The sequence below is a fragment of the Archocentrus centrarchus genome, chromosome 16, assembly GCF_007364275.1.
Source record: "Archocentrus centrarchus isolate MPI-CPG fArcCen1 chromosome 16, fArcCen1, whole genome shotgun sequence".
In the NCBI taxonomy this organism is placed as follows: Eukaryota; Metazoa; Chordata; class Actinopteri; order Cichliformes; family Cichlidae; genus Archocentrus; species Archocentrus centrarchus.
The window spans coordinates 25,766,707-25,787,639 of NC_044361.1; the positions used below are offsets into that span (position 1 = coordinate 25,766,707).

At 41.8% G+C, this 20,933-nt stretch overlaps 1 protein-coding gene across 1 annotated transcript in view; it reads left to right on the forward strand.

The window, feature by feature from the left end:
- Positions 1-17,976: 17,976 nt before the first annotated feature.
- Positions 17,977-20,933, forward strand: part of grin2db (glutamate receptor, ionotropic, N-methyl D-aspartate 2D, b) — a gene marked incomplete at its 3' end in the record, with an annotated part of 48,287 nt that continues 45,330 nt past the window's right edge. Inside the window, exon 1 of the mRNA XM_030748939.1 lies at positions 17,977-18,246. The remainder of the gene's footprint in view (positions 18,247-20,933) is intronic.

A 20,933-nucleotide genomic window follows, 5' to 3' on the forward strand; every position in this document is an offset into this window, starting at 1 on the left:
TTCTCACAAATTCCTTTTGCGGCTTTCCTCCTTATCTCTTTTTTTTTTCTTTTCCTCTTCTTCCCCCTCCTCCTTCTCTCCCTCCCATAGTATCCACTCCCCGCCCACTGTACTTTACCACCTTTTCACCTGGTCACCCCAGCCCCCTCCTCCCCTCCCTTTTTCAGTTCCTTATCTCTTCTTTCTTTTCTGTAGCCAAAACTGCTGTCAACAATAACACTCTCATCTTTCTATATCTGGCAGCTGTACAAGTCAAAATTTGAAGCATATTCGTCAAACCCTTACCTCCCAGCTTTCTCCAAGCAGGTTATGATAGCACTCAGGGTATATGAATGGCCAACCACAGAGGGCTAGCTAGACAGGGCCATTGGATTAAGTATTACCAGAGCCATGAAAGCTTCCATTAAGCTCAGTGGCAGACTCGCTTACATTGTATTACCTCATGACCTTCAGTTGGGTTTAATTGAATCTGTGTTTAGTCACTGAATAGTGAAATCGAAGCAGTCATTTCTCGTCCGTGCCCATCCGTGAGCTGTGGGCTGCTCTCTTTTTAAGTGAGCAACAACTGACGGTGACTGCCAAGTCCCACCCCCAAGAAATAAGGAAAGCAGATGTTTTTCAGGGTCAATCTGACAGGGGCCAAAACCAATAACCGGCCCTGGATTCCTCCTCTCAGGTGGAAGTCGCTTGCTTTTCTTAGCGTGCCTGGAGACAGGGCCGAAGTGGCTCTCTTCTCCACATGTCTTTGCTATCATCCGCTCTGCAGTGAAAGAGCGGTGAAAACAAATTCCTGGTGGGGCTCGCTCCTATCTTATCAGATCAGTGTTTAGAGAAGGGAAGCCACTTCAGAGAGCTAAGGTGTGCTTTGCTCAACTCTGCCTGGATTTTATTTTTTTCCCCCACATTCAGCACAGGGCTCTGACAGCACATGCATTGCCACAGTTTAAAGGATGATTGCTGGTGGCAGATGTGTGTATTCAGCAGTTGATCCAGTTACATTACTTTGATTATTTAACTGTTGTTTGAGGGTTGTTTGGGAACTATGGTGAGGAATGGCAGAGCTTTGAGATGATGGATGACACATATGTTTGCTGTAGTTTAGGCTTCTTTGAAAAATCTGAATCAGAGTTGGATCTGTTTACTGCACAATTCAGTAAACATCATTTCCTGTCATCTTTTAAGAGATAGGACAGGAAATGATGGAAAGGCATACAACACATGCCCAATTTAGACTGTATAAATGATGGATATAGCCTCTGGGGTCTGAAAAATGAAGCCAGCATTGACTTGCTTTAAACCTAGTAATGTCCAGCAGGGGGCGACTCCTTTTGTCGCAAAAACACCTCTGAGAAGTCTACAAGACTTTTATGGGTTTAATCGGTAGTTTCAGGCCGTGGTAAATACAGCATTATAAGTTATTATTGTTGGAGTTAGAAAGGAGGACAGACTTATTGGTGAAGGACTTCAACCACAAGCCAGCGAGTGTGCAGTGTCCTTGCTTTCAGATCCAGCTCTCTCTTATCACATTAGGTACCAAACACCAACATGTTGAGGCTTTCATGACAGGACTTATTTAAAGGGGAAAACATGGTTCTGCGGTGGTCCTACTCAGTCTATGGACAGCTTTGCAGACCTTCATCTGCATGTTGTAGTTGTTTACTGTCACCAGGAGCAATGACAATAACAGCTAGTCTATGGGCTACTCTTGCTTGTGCTGTTGTTGGTTCTGGCCAGTCATGGAAAGGAGCATACAGTGCATTGAAAAAGTATTTGCCCCTTTTGTGATTTCTTTGTTTTATTTGTCACTCAAAAATGTTTGATAATCAAGCTAATCTAAGTAGTACACAAAGATAAACCAGAATAAATCATACCATAAACAGTTTTTAAATGACGAGTTCTTTTATTATGGGAAAAAACTTATCCAAACCTACCTTGACCTGTGTGAAAAAGTAATTGCCCCCTAAACCTAATAACTGTTTGTGCCACCCTTGGCACAAATCACGAATTAACTGTGATTAACTACATTTTTTTGGAATACTGAGTTTCACTAGCCATACCCAGACTCTGATTACTGCCAGCCCTGTCTGGTAAAGTGTGGTAGGCTGAAAGATTTTTAAAAGGAACACATCTAAAGATCTAAAGACACTCAAGAAGAGATGAGAAACAAAGTAATTGGCATCTATCAGTCTGGAAAGGGTTACAAAGCCATTTCTAAGGCTTTGGGACTCCAGCAAACCATGGTGAGAGCCATTTTCCACAAATGGAAGATGGAACAGTGGTGAACCTTTGCAGGAGTGGCTGCACGACCAAAATTACTCCAAGAACACATAAACAACTCAACCAAGAGGTCACAAAAAATTCACTTACCTCGTGATTCAACAATAAGAAAGAAACTGGGAAAAAAAATAGCATCCACGGCGAAAACCACTGCTGAACAAAAAGAACACAAAGGCTCATTTCACATCCATCCATCCATCCATCCATCCATCCATCCATCCATCCATCCATCCATCCATCCATCCATCCATTCTCTTCCGCTTATCCGGGGCCGGGTCGTGGGGGCAGAAGCCTAAGCAGAGAAGCCCAGGCTTCCCTCTCCCCAGCCACCTCCTCCAGCTCATCCGGAGGGACCCCAAGGCGTTCCCAAGCCAGCCGAGAGACATAATCTCTCCAGTGTGTCCTGGGTCTACCACGGGGTCTCCTCCCGGTGGGACATACCCGGAACTCCTCACCCAAGAGGCGGCCAAGAGGCATCCTAATCAGATGCCCGAGCCACCTCAACTGGCTCCTTTCGATGTGGAGGAGCAGCGGCTCTACTCTGAGCCCCTCCCGGATGGCCGCACTCCTCACCTTATCTCTAAGGGAGAGGCCAGCCACCCTTCGAAGGAAACTCATTTCTGCCGCTTGTATTTGCGATCTTATTCTTTCGGTCACTACCCAAAGCTCGTGACCATAGGTGAGGGTAGGAACGTAGATTGACCGGTAAATTGAGAGCTTCGCTTTTACACTAAGCTCCCTCTTCACCATGACAGACCGGTACAGCGTCCGCGTCACTACAGAAGCAGCCCCGATCCGTCTGTCGATCTCCCATTCCCTTCTCCCATCACTTGTGAACAAGACCCCAAGATACTTGAACTCCTCCACTTGGGGCAAGAACTCGTTCTTGAGCCGGAGAGGGCACTCCACCCTCCCATGGCCTCAGACTTAGAGGTGCTGATTCTAATGCCGGCCGCTTCACACTCGGCTGTGAACCGTTCCACTGCTCATTTCACATTTGCCAAAAAACTATTTGATGATCCCCAAGACTTTGAGAAAAAAGTTGAACTTTTTGGAAGGTTTAAGTCCTGTTACATCTGACATAAAACTAACACAGCATTTCTTTAAAAAAATTATACTAACAGTCAAACATGGTGGCGATAGTGTGATGGTCTGGGGCTGCTTTGCTGCTTCAGGACCTGACCGACTTGCCATAATTGATAGAACCATGAATTCTGCTCTGTACCTGAAGGAGAATGTCACCATCAGTTAATAACCTGAAGCTTCAAGCACACTTGGGTTATGCAGCAGGACAATGATTGGAAACACACCAGCAAGTCCATCTCTGAATGGCTGACAAAACAAAATGAAGGTTTTGGAGTGGCCTAGTCAAAGTCTGGACTCGAATCAGATTGAGATGCTTTGGAATGACCTTAAACAGGTCATTCATGCTCAAAAACACTCCAGGGTGGCTGAATTGAAACAATTCTGCAAAGAAGACTGGGCCCAAATTCTTCCACAGCAATGTGAAAGACTCATTGCTAGTTATCACAAGCACTTGATTGCAGTTCTTGCTGCCAAGGGAAAATCAACCAGTTATTAGGTTTAGGGAGCAATTACTTTTTCACATAGTGCCAGGTAGATCTGGATAACTTTTTCCCTTAATAAATGTAATCATCATTTAAAACTGCATTTAGTATTTACTCAGTTTATCTTTGTCTAATATTAAAATTTGTTTGATGATTGAAACACTTAAGTGTGACAAATATGCGAAAAATTAAGAAATCAGGACGGGGTCAAATATTTTTTCACAGCACTGTGCAAGAGCTGAAGTGCAACTGAGTGTTAAATATGTTGTGTCCACTGCAGCTGCCATCTGTGCTTCTTATATTGTATTTTTGACCTTTGATGGGTTTTTTTTTTGTGCTTTTTTACATTCATGGTGAGCTCTGCTGCTTCCCCCTTCCCTGTTCTGGTTCACTTTCCAACCAATCAGCATTCAGCTGACAGACATTGTCATCCATATCAAGCTATGTGCTGTTGGGTTTGTATCGGATTGTACACAAGCACGCTCACAAAGGTTGCATGCCCCTTTGTGTAAGCTCTGTACAGGCAAATACCCACGCAAATGGACACAACTTTGGAACTATAAATTTGCCATAATCAGTGCTTTTTTAGTCCATTTTATATGGTCTAGGACCAGGATACTTGCCCTGGACAAAACCATTTGATCCACAGCCATTTCCATTTATGCTTGGTATTAATAAATATCTGGAATCAGTTTCCATTGTGATAACATCTCAATATGCAAATTTTTTGGACAGGGATGAACCCAGTAGCTACTTTTACATAAAAACATCCTTTCTCACTACTAGAAATACTCTGTCTGGATTAGGGAAAGGTGCTTCCTGAAATAGAATTCATAGTACCTCATTTGTGTACATTAGGTACTTGGCTATGCAGAGTTAAGGATATAATTTACACAGACTTGCTTTTGTGCAGTCCAAAAATCCAAATGTGTAGCCCAGTAGTGCAACATGTAGGTCAAATGCTGATTAGTTAAAAAGTTGGCTTGAACAGGAAGGGAGGGACTGCAGTTCACTATAAAGAGGGGGAAGAGGAAAAAAGTCATTAAAGTTAGGGAGGAAAAAAAGCAGTAAGAGAAGTGCAACCAGTCACTGCATTGTACACTTTTCATTGTTTTTAACACTCTGCTCCACTGCGAGGTTTATTGTATTTTATAACCCTCTTTGCATTTGGGTAAAAGACCAACAACAGCACAAACATAAACAAGAGTAAAACACAGACCAGTTGTTTCAGACCTCGCCCCCTGGTGACAGTAAACAACATTTAGATGATGGTCTGCAAAGCTGGGCGTAGGCGCTGCGTAGGACCGATACACAACTGTCCTGGTCTCCTGAGTAGAGTGCACCCAAGAAGCGACAACTTCAAGCACGTCTGCCGCTCACTGAAAAAAAAAAAACCTGCTACTGTAGGCTTTTACTGGGCAGCTTAAGCAAACAGGGAGAAGTGAAAGTTAAATAACATTTCAGCCTGGTGGAAAGATGTGGTCACAGTTTATGATTATGATATAAATGCAATACAATTTAATCCTTTCCATTCCACAGGTGGTTTGGCTGAGTCAATCATGCTTAAATCACAGTGTGTTCTCTGTGCATTTATATCTGTCAAAGGGGTTATTTTTTTTTCATATTCCAGGTGAAATATCTATCAGATAAGGTGCTGAAAACCCTTATCTAATGTATAACTCTAAAACATGTTCAGAAAAATTTCCCACCTTCAATTCACCTTAAATTTCTTTTTCATGTTTGCATTTGCATTGCTAATAAGAATGCTAATGTGACATAATAGTAAACTGACAATTGTCATAACAACAACTGCAAACATAAGAGTTAGGATCTCATGATCAGACCTGTGTGTTTGTGTGTGGGTTTCATGATGTCTGTGATGTTGGAAAAGCAGAGTTTTCACCAGAAAAGTTGCAGTTCAATGTGCAGTTATCCACTATAATACCATTACGCTAACTGGAATAGTGGAACTCTTTTGGTGCACTTCTTTGATTGTGGTCTTTCTCTTTTTGTGATTCTGTTTCAGTTTCTCCATTTTCTCTATATGTTGTTTGACTGTGTGTGGATGCTCAAGGATGTCAGCGAAAATATCATTTTGATGGGTCACCATCATACTGTATTTTCCCCTGTTTGAATATGGGCTGAACGCAGACCTAGAAACCCCCTGGCAATTTTGTTTGCTAGGAAAAAATGTAAATTCCCCAACTAGTTGATGAGTGATTGCCATGGGGTTGCCAACTGGTCTCTAGGCCTGCGTGACTGAGGCCTTACACAGCTGCTGTTTACATGGATTTTTTGAATGTGGCAGCTGCTCACGCTGCGATTACATTTAGACCAATAACTAAAAGGTTTCTCCTGTACTGGAGCGTATCGACCCCGATGTAGGAACCAGAAAAACACGATTCAAGGTTCTAAGGACTTTACTCATCCCTAGCTCCTGAAACAGGAAGGGACTTCCAAGAGTTAGGAACTGTGGAAAAAGTAGTTTTAAATGTAATTATTTTAAATGACAGCATTATGCTCTAATTTCTAATATGAAAAAGTATTGTTGTATGTCTGGTATACATAGCTAAAGCTAACTCAATTACAGCCATCATATACTCTAATTTATCTTGTAGGAATGATTAGTGAAGTTCAGCTGAAGAAGCTGTGCAGTACTTGACCTGAATTTCACCTGACTGAAACATTTTTAAAGGGTCCTTCTTGTCAGAACTGCCCATCTTTATTTCGTTCCCTGCAGCATGAAGGAGCAGGTGCCGATGAAACTGGAAGGGACTTCATCATCGTGCTCTCACCCATCAAATCCCCTCACGTCATTCCATGAAAAATAAATGGGTGCACTTAAAAACTGGTGAGCCGTTCTTTGACCTCTGTTTCCTGTTCTGATTGTCTTTGTGTGTGTATGTGGTAGGAAGACAATGTGTGTGTGTGTGTGTGTGTGTGTGTGTGTGTGTGTGTGTGTGTGTGTGTGTGTGTGTGTGTGTGTGTGTGTGTGTGTGTGTGTGTGTGTGTTTGTATGTATCTGTGTGTGGCTATGTGAGGACACAATGGTGAGCAGTATGGATCAGTGTTAAGCTGAAAAAAGGAAGAAGCAGATCATTAAGTGGTGGGCCAGCTGCCATCGCTGCATTACCGGCTCTTCAATCTCGCGGTGTGGTCACAAGACAAGGTCAGAGGTTCTCTGGTGTCGCCCCACCCCCAGAGCGTGTGAATGATGGACCCATCCTACCCAGGCCACTTTTAGCAGTGGATTACTGTTTTAACGGTGAAGGGAAAGAGCTGATATGCTGCAGCTTTTTTTTTTTTATCTCAGTGTAGGGTGGAAGGTAAGGCTTTAAGATGATGAATTCAGTAGTCTGTGAGTATGAGGTTTGACTGGCTTATGAGCGCCGTGTTGTACAGTTACAAAGTGTGGTAAGTACCAGAATCTGTGTGTAAGTGTGTCCAGATCCTCTGCCTCCCTTCCTTCTCTCCAGTATCACGACAAGCCTGCTGGACGCCTCTGATCTCTGTTTTTGGTCCAATCATCAAAAACCTGAAGTATTTAGGTCAGACTTTAGCCTAGCAAAGGGAGAGACAAGAGGAGAAAAATAACAGTGAGAAAAATAGAAAGTACACATACCATTAATGTCCTCTGTTCAGAGAGTCTCTCAAAGCACAAACACTGCCTGATGCAGCTGCACAGCAGACAAAAAGCAGGCTAGTTATTGTGCTAAAATCTTTGTGTGTTGTGATGTTATATTGTGTGTTTTATGTGCTGTGTGTTTTATGTGCTGTGCATGTGGGGCCTTTGTATATATTTTTGTGTTGCTCACTCTACTGTGTTAAGATGTAAGCCTAGTCTTAATCTCCTTGTAGTTGAGTATCAGGCTGGTGCTAAGACATTGATTGGACTTCCTCCTTAATTGATACCACTGGAGGACTGCTCGCTAGGGGAATGTGGTTTCTGTGTGTGTGTATGTGCACCTTCTGGTGTGTTGTTACAAGCTAGAAGTGAATTCCTCGGTGACCTCGATGAAACAGAGCGCTCACTTATCCTTATCGAATCCCAATCTTGAAATACATGTGCACACCAGTGAGGTAGATTGCGTCTTATCCGACATCGTTAGGGCTCCAGATAGGGTTCCAGGACACGCCAATCAGTACGGCAGCCCGGTATGATAACTTGCCACAAGAAAATGTATGACTGTCATCATTAATTCCTCCAACCATTGGCACGTGCACATATATTGTACTCATATAACAAGTGATAAATAAATGGAAAAAGCAAGTATCTTAGTAAGGTGTGTGGATACACGTGCCACCAGAATAGCTTGAATGACAGCTAGCACTGATTCTACAAGTATACTATATGAACAAAAGTACTGGACCACACCTCTTAATATTTGAATTCAGGTGTTTTCAGTCCCATTGCCACAGGTATGTAAAATCAAGCACCTAGCCATGCCATCTGCCTTTTCAAACACTTGTGAAAGGATGGGTTTTTCTAAAGAGCTCAATGAATTCCAGCGTAAGATGCCATCATTGCAGCAAGACAGTTTATGAAGTTTTTTCCCCACTAGATGTTCTGCGATCAGCTGTAAGTGGTATTATTGCAACATGCAAACCTTTAGGAAACGCAGCAACTCAGCCATGAAGTGGCAGACCACGTAAAATTACTCAATAACTGAACAATTCCAAACCTGATGGCATTAACATCAACACAGATGGTGTGCACCAGGAGCTTCATGACACGGGTTTAAATGGCCGAGCAGCTGCTATAGGTGATATAATAGGTGGCCTATTACTTATGTCCATATAGTTGATCTCAAAACTCTGCTGGAGGGATGGAGTGCTATTCTACCAAATGATATTCCCTCATTTGGTGTATTGATGATGGTGTTGGAGATGTTTAACACTTCAGTATAAAATCTACAGGTGTTCATCTGGCTTGGTAACTGTGAAAATCACTGTATGTAACTGACACGAATTTCATACTCCCCAAAACATTCAGTCACCCCTTGTTCTTTCTAACTTTGGTATTTTTATTATTCTTTATTCCAGTTTTGAATGGTGTGCTTTTTTTGGCCACTGTAAAGACCTTGAACGTCTTCTATGTTAAAAGTGCTGCATAAATAAATATTACTTGCTTGCCTGTTATCGATGGGTACATTGGCATCCTGGAAGACTATCCCATCGGGATAGGAATATTTCATCAAGGGATGAAGGTGAAAGCAACCGTTCTTCTAACAGCACAAACACACCAGCAAAATGTCCACAGAACATGACAGAGGCAGCAGATCCCATCGCTGCAGTTTTTAAGACGAGGGTTAGTATCCTCCTTTAATTTGTAACCCATTTGCATGTATATTATCGTATGCGTTCTTCTCTTGTCTTGACTACAATTAGATACATAAAAAAAAAAAAAGAGTAATTAATTTGGAGCTTTATTCCATCTTCATGAGCTCAGCAGTGTAGACTGAATTCTGCACATTAGTCTATACATTTCTGAACATATGTTCCCCCAATGAATTATAGATATTATTTGAAAATGTTGTGTTCTTAAATGTCATTATTAACCAGAACAAGGAGCAACATCGACAGCTCATATCCACAGAGAAGAATGAAAATGTGTTTTTTGTCTCCACAGAGTTTGTGTGTGCGAAGAAAAAAGATAAAAGATCCAGATCTATTCTATAGCTTGCATTATTCCTTTGTGTATTTATGAGTCAGAGGGATTGGGGGGGTGGGGGGCAATTCTTATGTGCACTGGAGGCAGCCAGAAGCTAGTGTGTATCTAAAGACGTTCAGAGCAGGGATGATCAGAGATTGTGAGCCCAACACATTCATCAGGGCTTTCCACAGGGACAGAAGTTGAGGCATGCCACTGAGACGAATAAAAATGCTGCGGACCAAAAAGAAATGAAATAATTTATTCCAGGAATGGAGTGGAGGGGATTTGGAGACAAGTGTGTGTGGAAGGGGAAGGGCAAGGGAATGGATTAAGGCTGCGTTCAGTGTCTGCGTGAGATAGAGTCTAGCACTGTGGCCCTGCACTTTTTCCTATTCCACACACTGCTCTGAAAGGAAATTCAATTGCCACTTTCCCTCACTTTCGGCCTGGTTTGTGAGAATGAGAGGAAAAGGGAGAGAGGGATGGACTCAGTGACTGAATGCAAAGTAAAAGCACGCATATAGAGTAATTTGCAAGGTGGAGAAATTTGCAGAAAGAAGAAAAGCCATCTCTAGCTTTGTTAAAAACATGACAATGCTCTATGGCCCCTTCACATTACTTTACCAAACCCCTTCTCCAGTCTCTTTAATAACATTTAGTTTTTCCCAACACACTGTAAGCTCGTACTGTACTCTAAAATAAATATAATTTAGTGGTTTCATAACAACTGTTGAATGCGGCACTGTGTGGAAATTTCAGTGTATTCCCTGTGGCTCAAGATCTGTTTGTTTAATGACATCTATGCCAGATGGAGGAACTTGCCAGTCACACTGAGAGAAAACAACAGAACTGGATATTTAAAAGAAAAAACCAAAAACCAAATGTGAATTGGTGAACAAGGCAAAGGAAATATTTTTACCAGAGGATCAGCTCTCAAACACTGCAAGGTGTTTGAGGGCTGATCCTCTGTCATGTGGCCTACATGAGCACGCCAAATTCAATTTCAGGTAGAGTACACTGCCAGTCTAACACCACTCCTCTGAGACTCTAAGCTTTCTCACAACTCCTCAATCTCTCCCTCCTTGTGGTCTTCCCCTGTCCTGGATATAAAATATGCCATGTCTACGTTTCAGTGGAAATAACTCACTCGATGCAAAACTTATCATTGATCTCCTTCTCTTACAATCAACCTATAATTTATGTGATTAACTGCAATTTGAATTAGTCTTAGTTAGACTCCAGTAATTTCTTTACTTGTGTGTCTGCAGGTGCTGAAAGGAGGTTAGGTTGTTAAAATCCTTCTTCTGGCATTAATTAAACCCCTAAAAACTCATTACATATTTTTTTTTTCTATAAAATTACTCTTTCATGGTGGTGGCTATGGCTCAGGTGGTCAAGCACATTGTCCACTAATAGTAGGGTTAACGTTTTAGTCCCCGGCCATTGGGAGGCACTGGCGTGTGTTTGTGTGTGGGGTAAATGAGAAATACATTTTAAAGCGCTATAAAAGTGTGGTTTATTTACAATTAAAACAGTTTAAATGTAACACTATGCCTTCTGTAAATATTCCTGCAGCCTTCACGCACTCTCCCTCTTCACTGACAAGCTCCACTCACTCACAGGTTCTCCTGCTACAGAGGGTGTATGGTGTGTTGTCAAGTGCTTTGTAGAACCAACTGTAGTTAGAAATCTAGTTTTGGTGCAAATGAAACCTTATGCCATCTGAATTGGCCACAGACTTTTGGGGCTGACAAATGAATGCAATGAATTCAGTGTGAAAAACTGCCATTCCCTGAATGACCTCTTGAGGCTTTTCCAAAAGCAAATCCTTCTCCGTAGACCACCATGTAAGAGTTTACAGCAGAAACAAAGTCCATATGACTCATACGTTTAAATTCCACAAAGGCTTAAAGTTTTGAATGATTGTGGGTTTATTGTTTCACCCCGGTCAGCTTTTGGTTATGCTAAGAGGAAATTTTAGGAGGACTAAGCTTTCACAAGGATAAAAATGTAATTTTCATTGGTGGGAGTTTGGTGATGGTATTTTTACTAAAGTTACTTTCAGCTGCTCCTGTTTCACAGCAGGTAGCACTGCTTGTTTGATTTGGCAGAGTTTTACTGCGGATGCCCTTTCTGACGCAACCCCCAAAGGGGATTTCTGTCTCCAGCTGGAATCAAATCAGCAGCCTTTCGCTTGCTAAGCAAATGTGTTACATGACTAACAGTGGTTAATACATTAGTCCATTCATGCCTCCAAATTCAGGTTTGCCAATCCTAGGTGTCATAGGGTGAAAGGAAGGGTGCACCCTGCACAGGTCAAGCAGAGACACAGACAGTCATTCAGACTCACATAAGCTAACATGCAGGTCTTTGGACTGTGGGAGGAAGCCGGAGTTCCCGGAGAGAACCCGCACAGGCTCAGGGAGAACATGCAAACTCCACACACAAAGCCCTCAGCTGGCCGTTTGAACCACAAACCCTCTTGCTGTGAGGCAACAGTGCTAACCACTGTAAACCTGTGCCTCCAGTTAATACAAATCACCCCTAATATTCTGTAAATGTAAATGCTTATTTATGTTTATGCTTATTAATGTTCAAACAATTCACCCCCTTGGACACCAAGTGAATTACAGATGTTTTCTCCAATCCATGTTTCTCCTGCGTCTCCCTGCTTTTACATGTTTTTTGTTTGTTTTATTGTTTTAGGAAACCAAAATCCTGGAAAACATCTAATCCCTAAATGACAAATCTTACAGAACTGGCTTGGTGACAAATTTCTTGTCACTGAAAAGTAAAAACAACTCTTGTATGAACACGCTCCTTGTGGGTAGGAAGAGTCTTAAGTAGAGTTTGTCAGGCTTATTGTGTTGGCTGTTAATCTGCAGGCCAGCCATGTTTGTTTATCACTTGTCTTCTGGGTTGGATTTTTTCAATAAAATAGAAAATGAAAACAAAGCTGCTAAGCAGCCACAGATGTTGGATCTTCCCAACAGCACATAAATACAAAGCAGTGGTATTCAGATGCAGTACTTGCTTATCAAGTATAATTACCATAATCAAAAAAAATATTACATTACAAGCCCTGCATTGAAAATAATAAAAAATAAGCAAGATGACATGGGCATGTTTAAAATATTAGAAGTAAAAGTACTCAATGAAGGAAATGCTAAAAGCAAACAAAAACATAAATACATGAAAAAAATAAAGAAGCAGCAAATGCTGGCAGCTGGAACCATGCATGCATTCTTGCACAAAAATGTGTGATATGCTGACAACATTTTCCAATTAATATTTTGCCATTCATTTAAGGAACTAATGACCTAATCTTTTATAACATGTGCTATTGGTTAGTTTATTAAAAACAAAGAAGCAAATGTAAGAACAATGAATAAACTGGAGAAAATAATCTCAAATAATAACTGAAGCAATAATTCACATTCACGATATTTGATTAAATTACAGTTAATTTGCGTTTCTTTAAATTTTGCTAGGAAAATGGGAAATAGATGCAGTGATTTATTTAAATGTGTCTAAAAATACACGGAAATACAGTGTATAAGGCCAAAAACAGAGTTTGTATAATTGTAATGAGCTTGAAAGTCAATATTTCCTATGACCACCTTAATCAACACAGCCTGAATGCTCTGAGGCAGCTTTCTTCAAATGTCTTTAGCTAGTCTTCAGGAATATTTCTGCAGGCTTCTTGAAGGGCATTCAAAGCTCTTATTTGGATGTTGGCTGCCTTTGTTCTGTTCTCTGTCAAGATGAACCCACATTGCTTCAATAATGTTGAGGTCCAGGCTCTGGGGAGGCCAATCCATGACTGACAGTGTTCCACTGTGTGTTTTTCCATCCAGGTATGCTTTTACTGCATTGGCAGTGTGTTTGGGATCATTGGCATGCTGAAAAATAAAGCAGTTACCAATCAGATACTTTCCAGATGGTATTGCATGGTGGATCAAAATCTGACGGTAATTTTCTGCGTTGATAATTCCATCAATTTTGATAAGATCTCCAACACCAGTGGCTGAAATGCAGCCCCAAACCATGATGAAGCCTCCACCATGTTTTACAGATGGCTGCAAACAGTCACTGTTGTACCTTTATTTCTTTTTTTTTTTTTTGCATTCCTCAGCCTTTTCTTCTTTCTTAAGAATGGATTCTTGACAACCATCCGTTCCATCGATTTCTGATGAGGCTTCAGTGAACAGCACATGGATAAACTGAATGTACAGATGCATCTCTCAGATCCTGTGTCAATGTCTTTGCTGGATTTTTTTTTTTTCCTGTTGCTTAAAGTTTATCTGCTGTAGATAGTTTTCTTGGGCTTCCCACTTCTTCTTTTGTCCTTCACTTGTCTAGTTTCAAAACTGTGAAAGCCCTCCAGAAAGCCTTGAACTATTGCTTAAGAACACTACAAGAAAGTCTGGATACTTGGGAGCAAAATATAAAGCAATGAAGGGAGGCTCAAGACTTGAACACAGTACTGTACTTGGTTATAATTTTCTGAAAACTGTCATTCTGGAATGTGGCTATATGCATTTCAAATACTGTACTTATGCATATTATCTATGCACAGTTTTAAGGTTTTAGCTGACGATTTCCATTTCACAACAATTCTGTGTTCTGTACTTCTGCTTATTGCAAATAAAAAAAGACAGCATAATGATGACTAAATAAAATCCACTGTTAGATTAATGACCCAACAGAATATAAAGCAATATATTGATATTAGCTCCTCATTAACAAAGAACAGGAAAATGCTGCTTACACTTAAATACGCAAGTGGTGATATATGTAATACACAGTAAAACATTTTTTACCACTGCATTTTACATTTGAGACTTTAAATATATTTTGCAACAATATGTTTATGTCTGTCATACTTTGCAGTATTTAATTGTGTGTGGTATTAGTATAATTTTCTCCTAATTGTTGCATCATCCAACAGCAGAGAAACAGTGCGAACTATTATTCACCAGACATGGCGAACAATAATTCTTGAGTTTTCTTTATCTCTGAAGATTATCGCCACAAGAACACAAAACCAGAGAAAAATCAGTCGGGAGGGAACAGGAGAGATCAAAGGTCAAAGGCCACCACCTGCCAAACTATTCCCTTTTTGTGGGTTGTCTTGTTGTCGCCTCTCCAGTGTGCCTGTTGTCACTTACATTTACACTAAAGCAGGTGATGCATGGATTCACAATGGTTTTCACTTCCTAATTGGACAGAAGTCTGTGATGATTGAGTGTTCCCTCATTTTTAATAGTGTTTTTTTTTGTGCCTGATTTTAGTCCCTTTTTGACTTGTCTGCAGACCTTTATAGGAAGAGCCTAACCCACTGGGTTTGTTCCGTTTTAAACCTCTGAGGAGGTCTGTAGAATGGTTTAAGAATTATTTGGCCATCATCAAAGCAAGAAATATCAATTTTTAAATAATATTTTAGCAAAACATGAATATAATCTAAGTAGAAATATTTTCATGGGGTCCACCATACAGAAGGCAGTTTCATCCTTGTGTTTCTCTGCATCTGTGTGCAAAGTATATGTGTATTTGTATGTGTATGTGTTTGCAGGAGAGAGAGAGAGATTGTAAAAGAAGGAGGGAGAGGAAACCTTACTGTTTGATTGTTAGCTCAGAGCTAAACAGATGCGTAAATAGAGATAGGAGAACCTAGTCACATCAGATTACACCAAACAGCAAAAATCAAACTGTCTCTCACTCTCTCACTCTCCAGCACACAAACACACATATACACTCACACACAGCAGGTGTACCTTGGAAAACAAACAGACATCAGCAAAGCAATGTGCCTCAATTGTACGTCCAACCTTTATTTGTCAACAGAGGAGAACATGTTCCCACACTGTAACTACACGCATTCAGAAAGTGTAGGTCTTTGTGTACTACAGATGCATGCCGACACGCATTGAGGAATAAATACAGTGATGATGCATACCATCACATGCCTCATAAACTCTAATGTTACCACTCAAATATCTCCATAGGCCCCAGGCAAAACGGAGAGCCCACTGCAGGGACAGGAGGAAAGAGAGAGAGAGAGAGAGAGAGAGGAGCACACGAGCGAACTGTGATGATGAATTGATTGATGAATGCAAATGAAGATGAATGCATGTGGCAAATACAGATAACAAGAGGAATATGAAGAGCACAGCTGCTGGTTCACCTTTTCTCCCCCCCGTAGCAGAAAATAGGAATAGCTGATATGTATCTGGCCTATTAATACCACGGCAATGACAGTGAACGCACCACTAAACCAGATATGGCTGTCTTATCGCAAATCATATGGCCCAGGAACAGTGGCCACCAGTCTTTCTATACCATCTGGAGCCTAATCGCTGGGATGGGACAAACAGATCAGCTTCATCGCCTTACATCCTAACCTTTATTGCCATACGGAACGTGTCCTTAAACTGACTACAGATCAGTGTGCATGTAGATTAACGAGGAGTCATTTATGCTCTTAATTTTTTGTACCTAGCTCAACATCACTCCATCACAAAATATCCCGAGTGGAAAAAAGCTGGTGGGTAGATGTGTGTGTGTGGAAGGGAAGTGCACATGTATGTGTTTGTGGAAGTAGCTTTGTAATCCATTATTTTGGTCAAGCAAATATTTAAAGGTTCTCTTGCTTTTTAAGTGTGATTAGTCAGTGCCATCGCCACTGATTTTTTTTTTTTGAGAGGCAGACAAAACCAGTAAGATATAACCAGAGGTCTCATCAACTTATCTCTCATTTACAGATGAGTAAGCAGTTAGTGATCACAATAAGTGGGAAAAGGATCAGTAAAAGTAATTGTTAGTTGTGATCACGGTAATGCAGCTGTAGGTGAACATATGTGCCATTTATCCTAATTTTACCTGTAGTAAATCAGCTAATTCACCATCAAAATTCTTATGTTTTCAGTTCACCAACAATGCACATAGTTTGGTTTTATTTTACCAACTTTCATCTCTGAGATTTCAAGAGTTGATGTTTTTCCTAAGGAGGTTTAGTCTGTGTGAAAACAGTTTACGGCTCATAATGAAGACACCGATTTTGGGAAGAGATGTTTTCTTTTTTCTCTTTTTTTTTAAAGTTGTGATTACCACAAATTCATTTATCCGTTCAGAATATTTTTGGACATTTTTTTTTTTTATAACTTACATATTGCAATTATAAAACAACACTTTACCGACAAAATCTTTTTAGTGCAACTTTTCATGCACACTTTGTGCTAAACCTGAGTGATGATGACTGTGTGATGCAGGATCTTTAGGACAGATTGTTCAAAGCCTGATAAAGGAGACACCACCTCTAGCCATTTGTCTGAGTCTGCATCTACACAACTGCAATTTGTGTGCACACAGATAAGTTTCAAATTGGTGATGGCTCAGTTAGATGGATGTGAGCTGTGCCTTTATTTACTAAGCTGCAGTATATAAATCTATCAATACAACGAGACTCCTTCTGTCTTTCTGTTTTTGTCTACTTTTTGCCCATGATCTCAAAAGACAGCACAAAGTCTGCTGGAAAGGTTAAACTCCAATCACAGGATCGTTTCCAGAGTCTCTTGGTGATCTGAGGCTAACTATTGCTCCATTGATTAATGCTGATCTGAGATTACACACAGATGGAGATAACAACACCTTCTAAATGTAACAAATTCATTTTAGGGTGAGAGAGAATTTTAAAGAAAAGATAAAGCAATGTACTCTATATCCCACTGTTTCATTTGCATTTCTGTTTGCAAATGGTTATGAAAAGTTACTTTAATATAAATTTGTAATTTCAGCTCCCAGGCCTAACTGAGCTGCACTGTTATGATCCTACTTTATGTTCCTTGATCCTCTGCAAGCTGCTCACACATGGTCACTGACATGCTACTGTAGTAAAGATTTCTCATTCACATGCTCTCTCTCTCTCTCTCTCTCTCTCTCTCTGGCACACACACACACACACACACTACATGCAACGCAAAGACGCACCAGGCAGGGTGACACTCACATGTGGATCCACAAACGCTGGTGTGGCGCCTCCGTTTTGCTTGGAGAAGCAGAAAGAGGCGATAGGAGGCAGGAGGGAAAAAAGGCAGGACGGCGAGGGAGGGATGCAGGGAGGCAGCCGGTGATGGATGGATGGAGGGAGGGAGGGAGTGAGGGAGGGGAAATGCGGAGGGACGCAAGGGAGGTGGGGGGGTGCGGGGTGGTGGGGCAATGAGAGGGCTGAGTGGTTCTAGTAAATATTTATATTGCATTATGATACGCGCGACAGTGAAAGAGGGAGACGGGGAAGGCAGAGAAAGAGGGAGATATAGAGCGTCCATCCCTTTATTAATTTTATTCCGGACCGCTAAGTTTAGCATTCAACACGTGTCGCCAGTGATGGAGAGAGGGAGGGAGGGGGAGAAATCGAGAGAGAGAGGGGGGAGAGAGAGAGGTTGACGGTTGCTAGGTGACGGGGCGCATATACTGAATTTTAACAAAAGATCGGGGAAAGAGGGAGAGCTGGAGAGAGAGAGTGAGGAGAGGAGAGAGGGAGGGAGAGAGGAATAGAGAGAGATCGGAGAAATTGAATACATGTAGAACATATATATATTTAGATATATATTTTCACGGCGTGTGTCTGTGTGTGGCGGCGGCGGCGGTGAGGGGGGGACACCCGCAAAACGGATACCTCAAAAAGGAAGGATGTGAAAAAGGATGGAGGGACCCAGGAAAAGAGGGGGGAAAGGCTGGTGAAAAACAGTAAGTACATTTATTCTAATGATATTTGCAGTGCGGAGGTATTTTTTTTTTCTTTCGCTGCTTCACTCCACGCACACAGACTCTGCTGCTTAGATTAATTGCGGCTCGGGCAGTGAGCGGGTGCTACGCGTCATTGAGACAGGAATAGGGGGCTCGGGTGTCGGCATCTGTACGGACGTTAGTGATGGAGAGATGGATGGCCCGGGGATGGAGAGGTAGAAACGGCCGGCGCACCGGGGCTTTGACCCCTCTGTCATTGCTGCGCCTGAAAACTCAGAAGCACCTTAACGCATATGTTCCTTACAGCAGATGGGATAGATAGTCTAATGACACACGCGCACGCACGCACGCACACATACAGACACACACACACAGTTTACCGGCAGTTCAATTAATCTTATAGACTAAACCTTTAGGCTATGATTTTGTCTGCCAGGATTTTTCTGTGCATTATTAATAAAGACAGAGTTTGGGTTCCGTTTAAGTCTTTAAACACCGGCGCTGGCTGCAGTTTCCCCCTCACTTTGCTGCGGATGTATTAATTGAGATGATCGTATCTGTTGATGCTCATTTTCTCAGGGCTGCGTGGTCAACGTTAGTCCGTGCGCGTGTTTGTGTGTGAGCGCGTCTGCTCGCTCGTCTTGCATAGCTAGCGCTAAGCCCGCAAGATTGCCGATCAGTTTTTCCTCTTGATCTATTTATATCCCGATACGCTGAATATTTGGGCGTATGGCGGCACACAGTTATCCCTCTGTTGCCACCGAGGAATCTTCCCCCAACAGGCTGACTTGCCTCAAACATTCTCAGACAGCTGGAACAGGCGTTTCTTTTTCTTTTTTTTTTTCCCTCCAGCTGCGTGAAGGAGTATGTGAGAGAGATTTCACTCTGTAGGTAGATTTTCTGCACCCCCTTTGGGTACCCAAATAACTTTTGTTTTTGCCTTATGGTACTTTAATAGCGCGAATAACAGACGCAGGCACCATCGTCATCGCTCATTTTCTAGAAAAAAAAAAAAAAGGGGGGCCTTGGACCAAAGAGACCACCAATGGAGAAGCTCATGCTGTTGACCTGTAAAATGGAGAGGCACAGTGTTGCTTCTATTACAGATTTGCTGCAGTGTTTGAGAGTGGCAATGCATTGTGAGGCCAACATTTATTCAGATGGAAATTGGAATTAATGTGTTTGTTTTCCCGATTTCTGTAGGGTGTTTACCCCCCCCCCCCACACACACACACACACACCTCCCATCCCACCCCCCCCCAGCTGAATTCTGTAGCTGATATCCATTTCAATCAGCTCTTTCACCCACAGGTGACATGCTCTGTACAGTTTATCACTTTCCCTCAAAAACCCTGTGAAATTTACGCACAGCCGTACCGCAGCAGTGTGCTGCATGCACTGCTGCCCGTAAAGTGTTCCCTTCAGTGTTAGTAGAGCCCCCTTCTCTGCTGATCTGTCGTACAGTTACCCAGAGAGAGCTGTACTGTACCAGCTGTGAGTAGGGGGCAGGCAGGAGGGGAGGGACGAGGACGAGAGAGACAGCAGGTGTTGAGGGAGAGAGAAGATGAGAGAAGGTGTGAGGATGAGGAGGAGGTGGAGAGGAGGCATGAGGGGAGAACTGGGCAAGAGATTCAGAAAGGCAGCAAAATGAAGGGGAGAGGGGAGAGTAAGAGATGGGGGAGTTGGAATTTAATTTCAGAGGGGGGACATAGTTGGAAAGCACATGAGAAGAGATGAAGAGAGGAATAGAGTGAACATTTGTATACTTGTTTTCTTCAGCCCCTGCTCTTCATCAGTTTCATCTCATTGATTCTTTGACTTTTGCACAGAAAACCTTCAAGCTTAACTTAGTCACCCCTTCACTTGTCTCTGGTTCTGCCAATCCCCCTGGCTCCTATCGCCTCAGTCCTTTCCGTCAAAACTCTCACCCCTGCAACCTGTAACTTCCTCTGCAAGGTTTCCTTATTCCTTTTTCCTTTACTCCCGCCTGCCCTTTCATCATTTGCTTGATGCAACATTAGTGGATGGTTTCCTCAGTCCTGCCGCCCACCCAAAACCCTCTCCCAACGTCTCCACACGTGGCACCCAGTGTTCTTTTTAATACCACTAATTAAGGTAAAGCTCGTTAACATAGAACATCAATTAGTCTTTAACGAGATCAGAGGCCGCTGTTTTGGAGCGATTACTGTACTCCCCTGTCTCAGTCTTCTCCTCTGGACACTTCCTTGGGTTGTATTGACAAACATGTTGCTTATTCACTTTGGCCTGGAGCAGTGCAGCTCAGAATTTAACACATGTGGTGGGAGGGGGATATGAGATCCCTTTTTTTTTTTAATTTTATGAATTATTTTGCTCTCTTATGCTGTTTCCATGTAAAACTCTTCATTGGCTCATTCACAGCAATAAATGCATCAAGCTCATTAGGTACAAATCTGTATTTTCCTCCAGTAACATCTCTGACTAGTGCTCATTAAATAAATCCATATAATTTCAGGAAAGAATGCCCTCCATTGAAATAAGCAGGGAACACAATTTATCAAACAGACTCTTCTCTGAGTCTAGATTGTCCTAAAGTGTAAATTGCATACTACAGTCTTAAAGCTTTGAATGCCTAAAATCACTTTTTTTTTTTTTGAGTGATGCAGGTGTTTAGACATTAAATGATGGACTGTTATGCCTTAAAATGA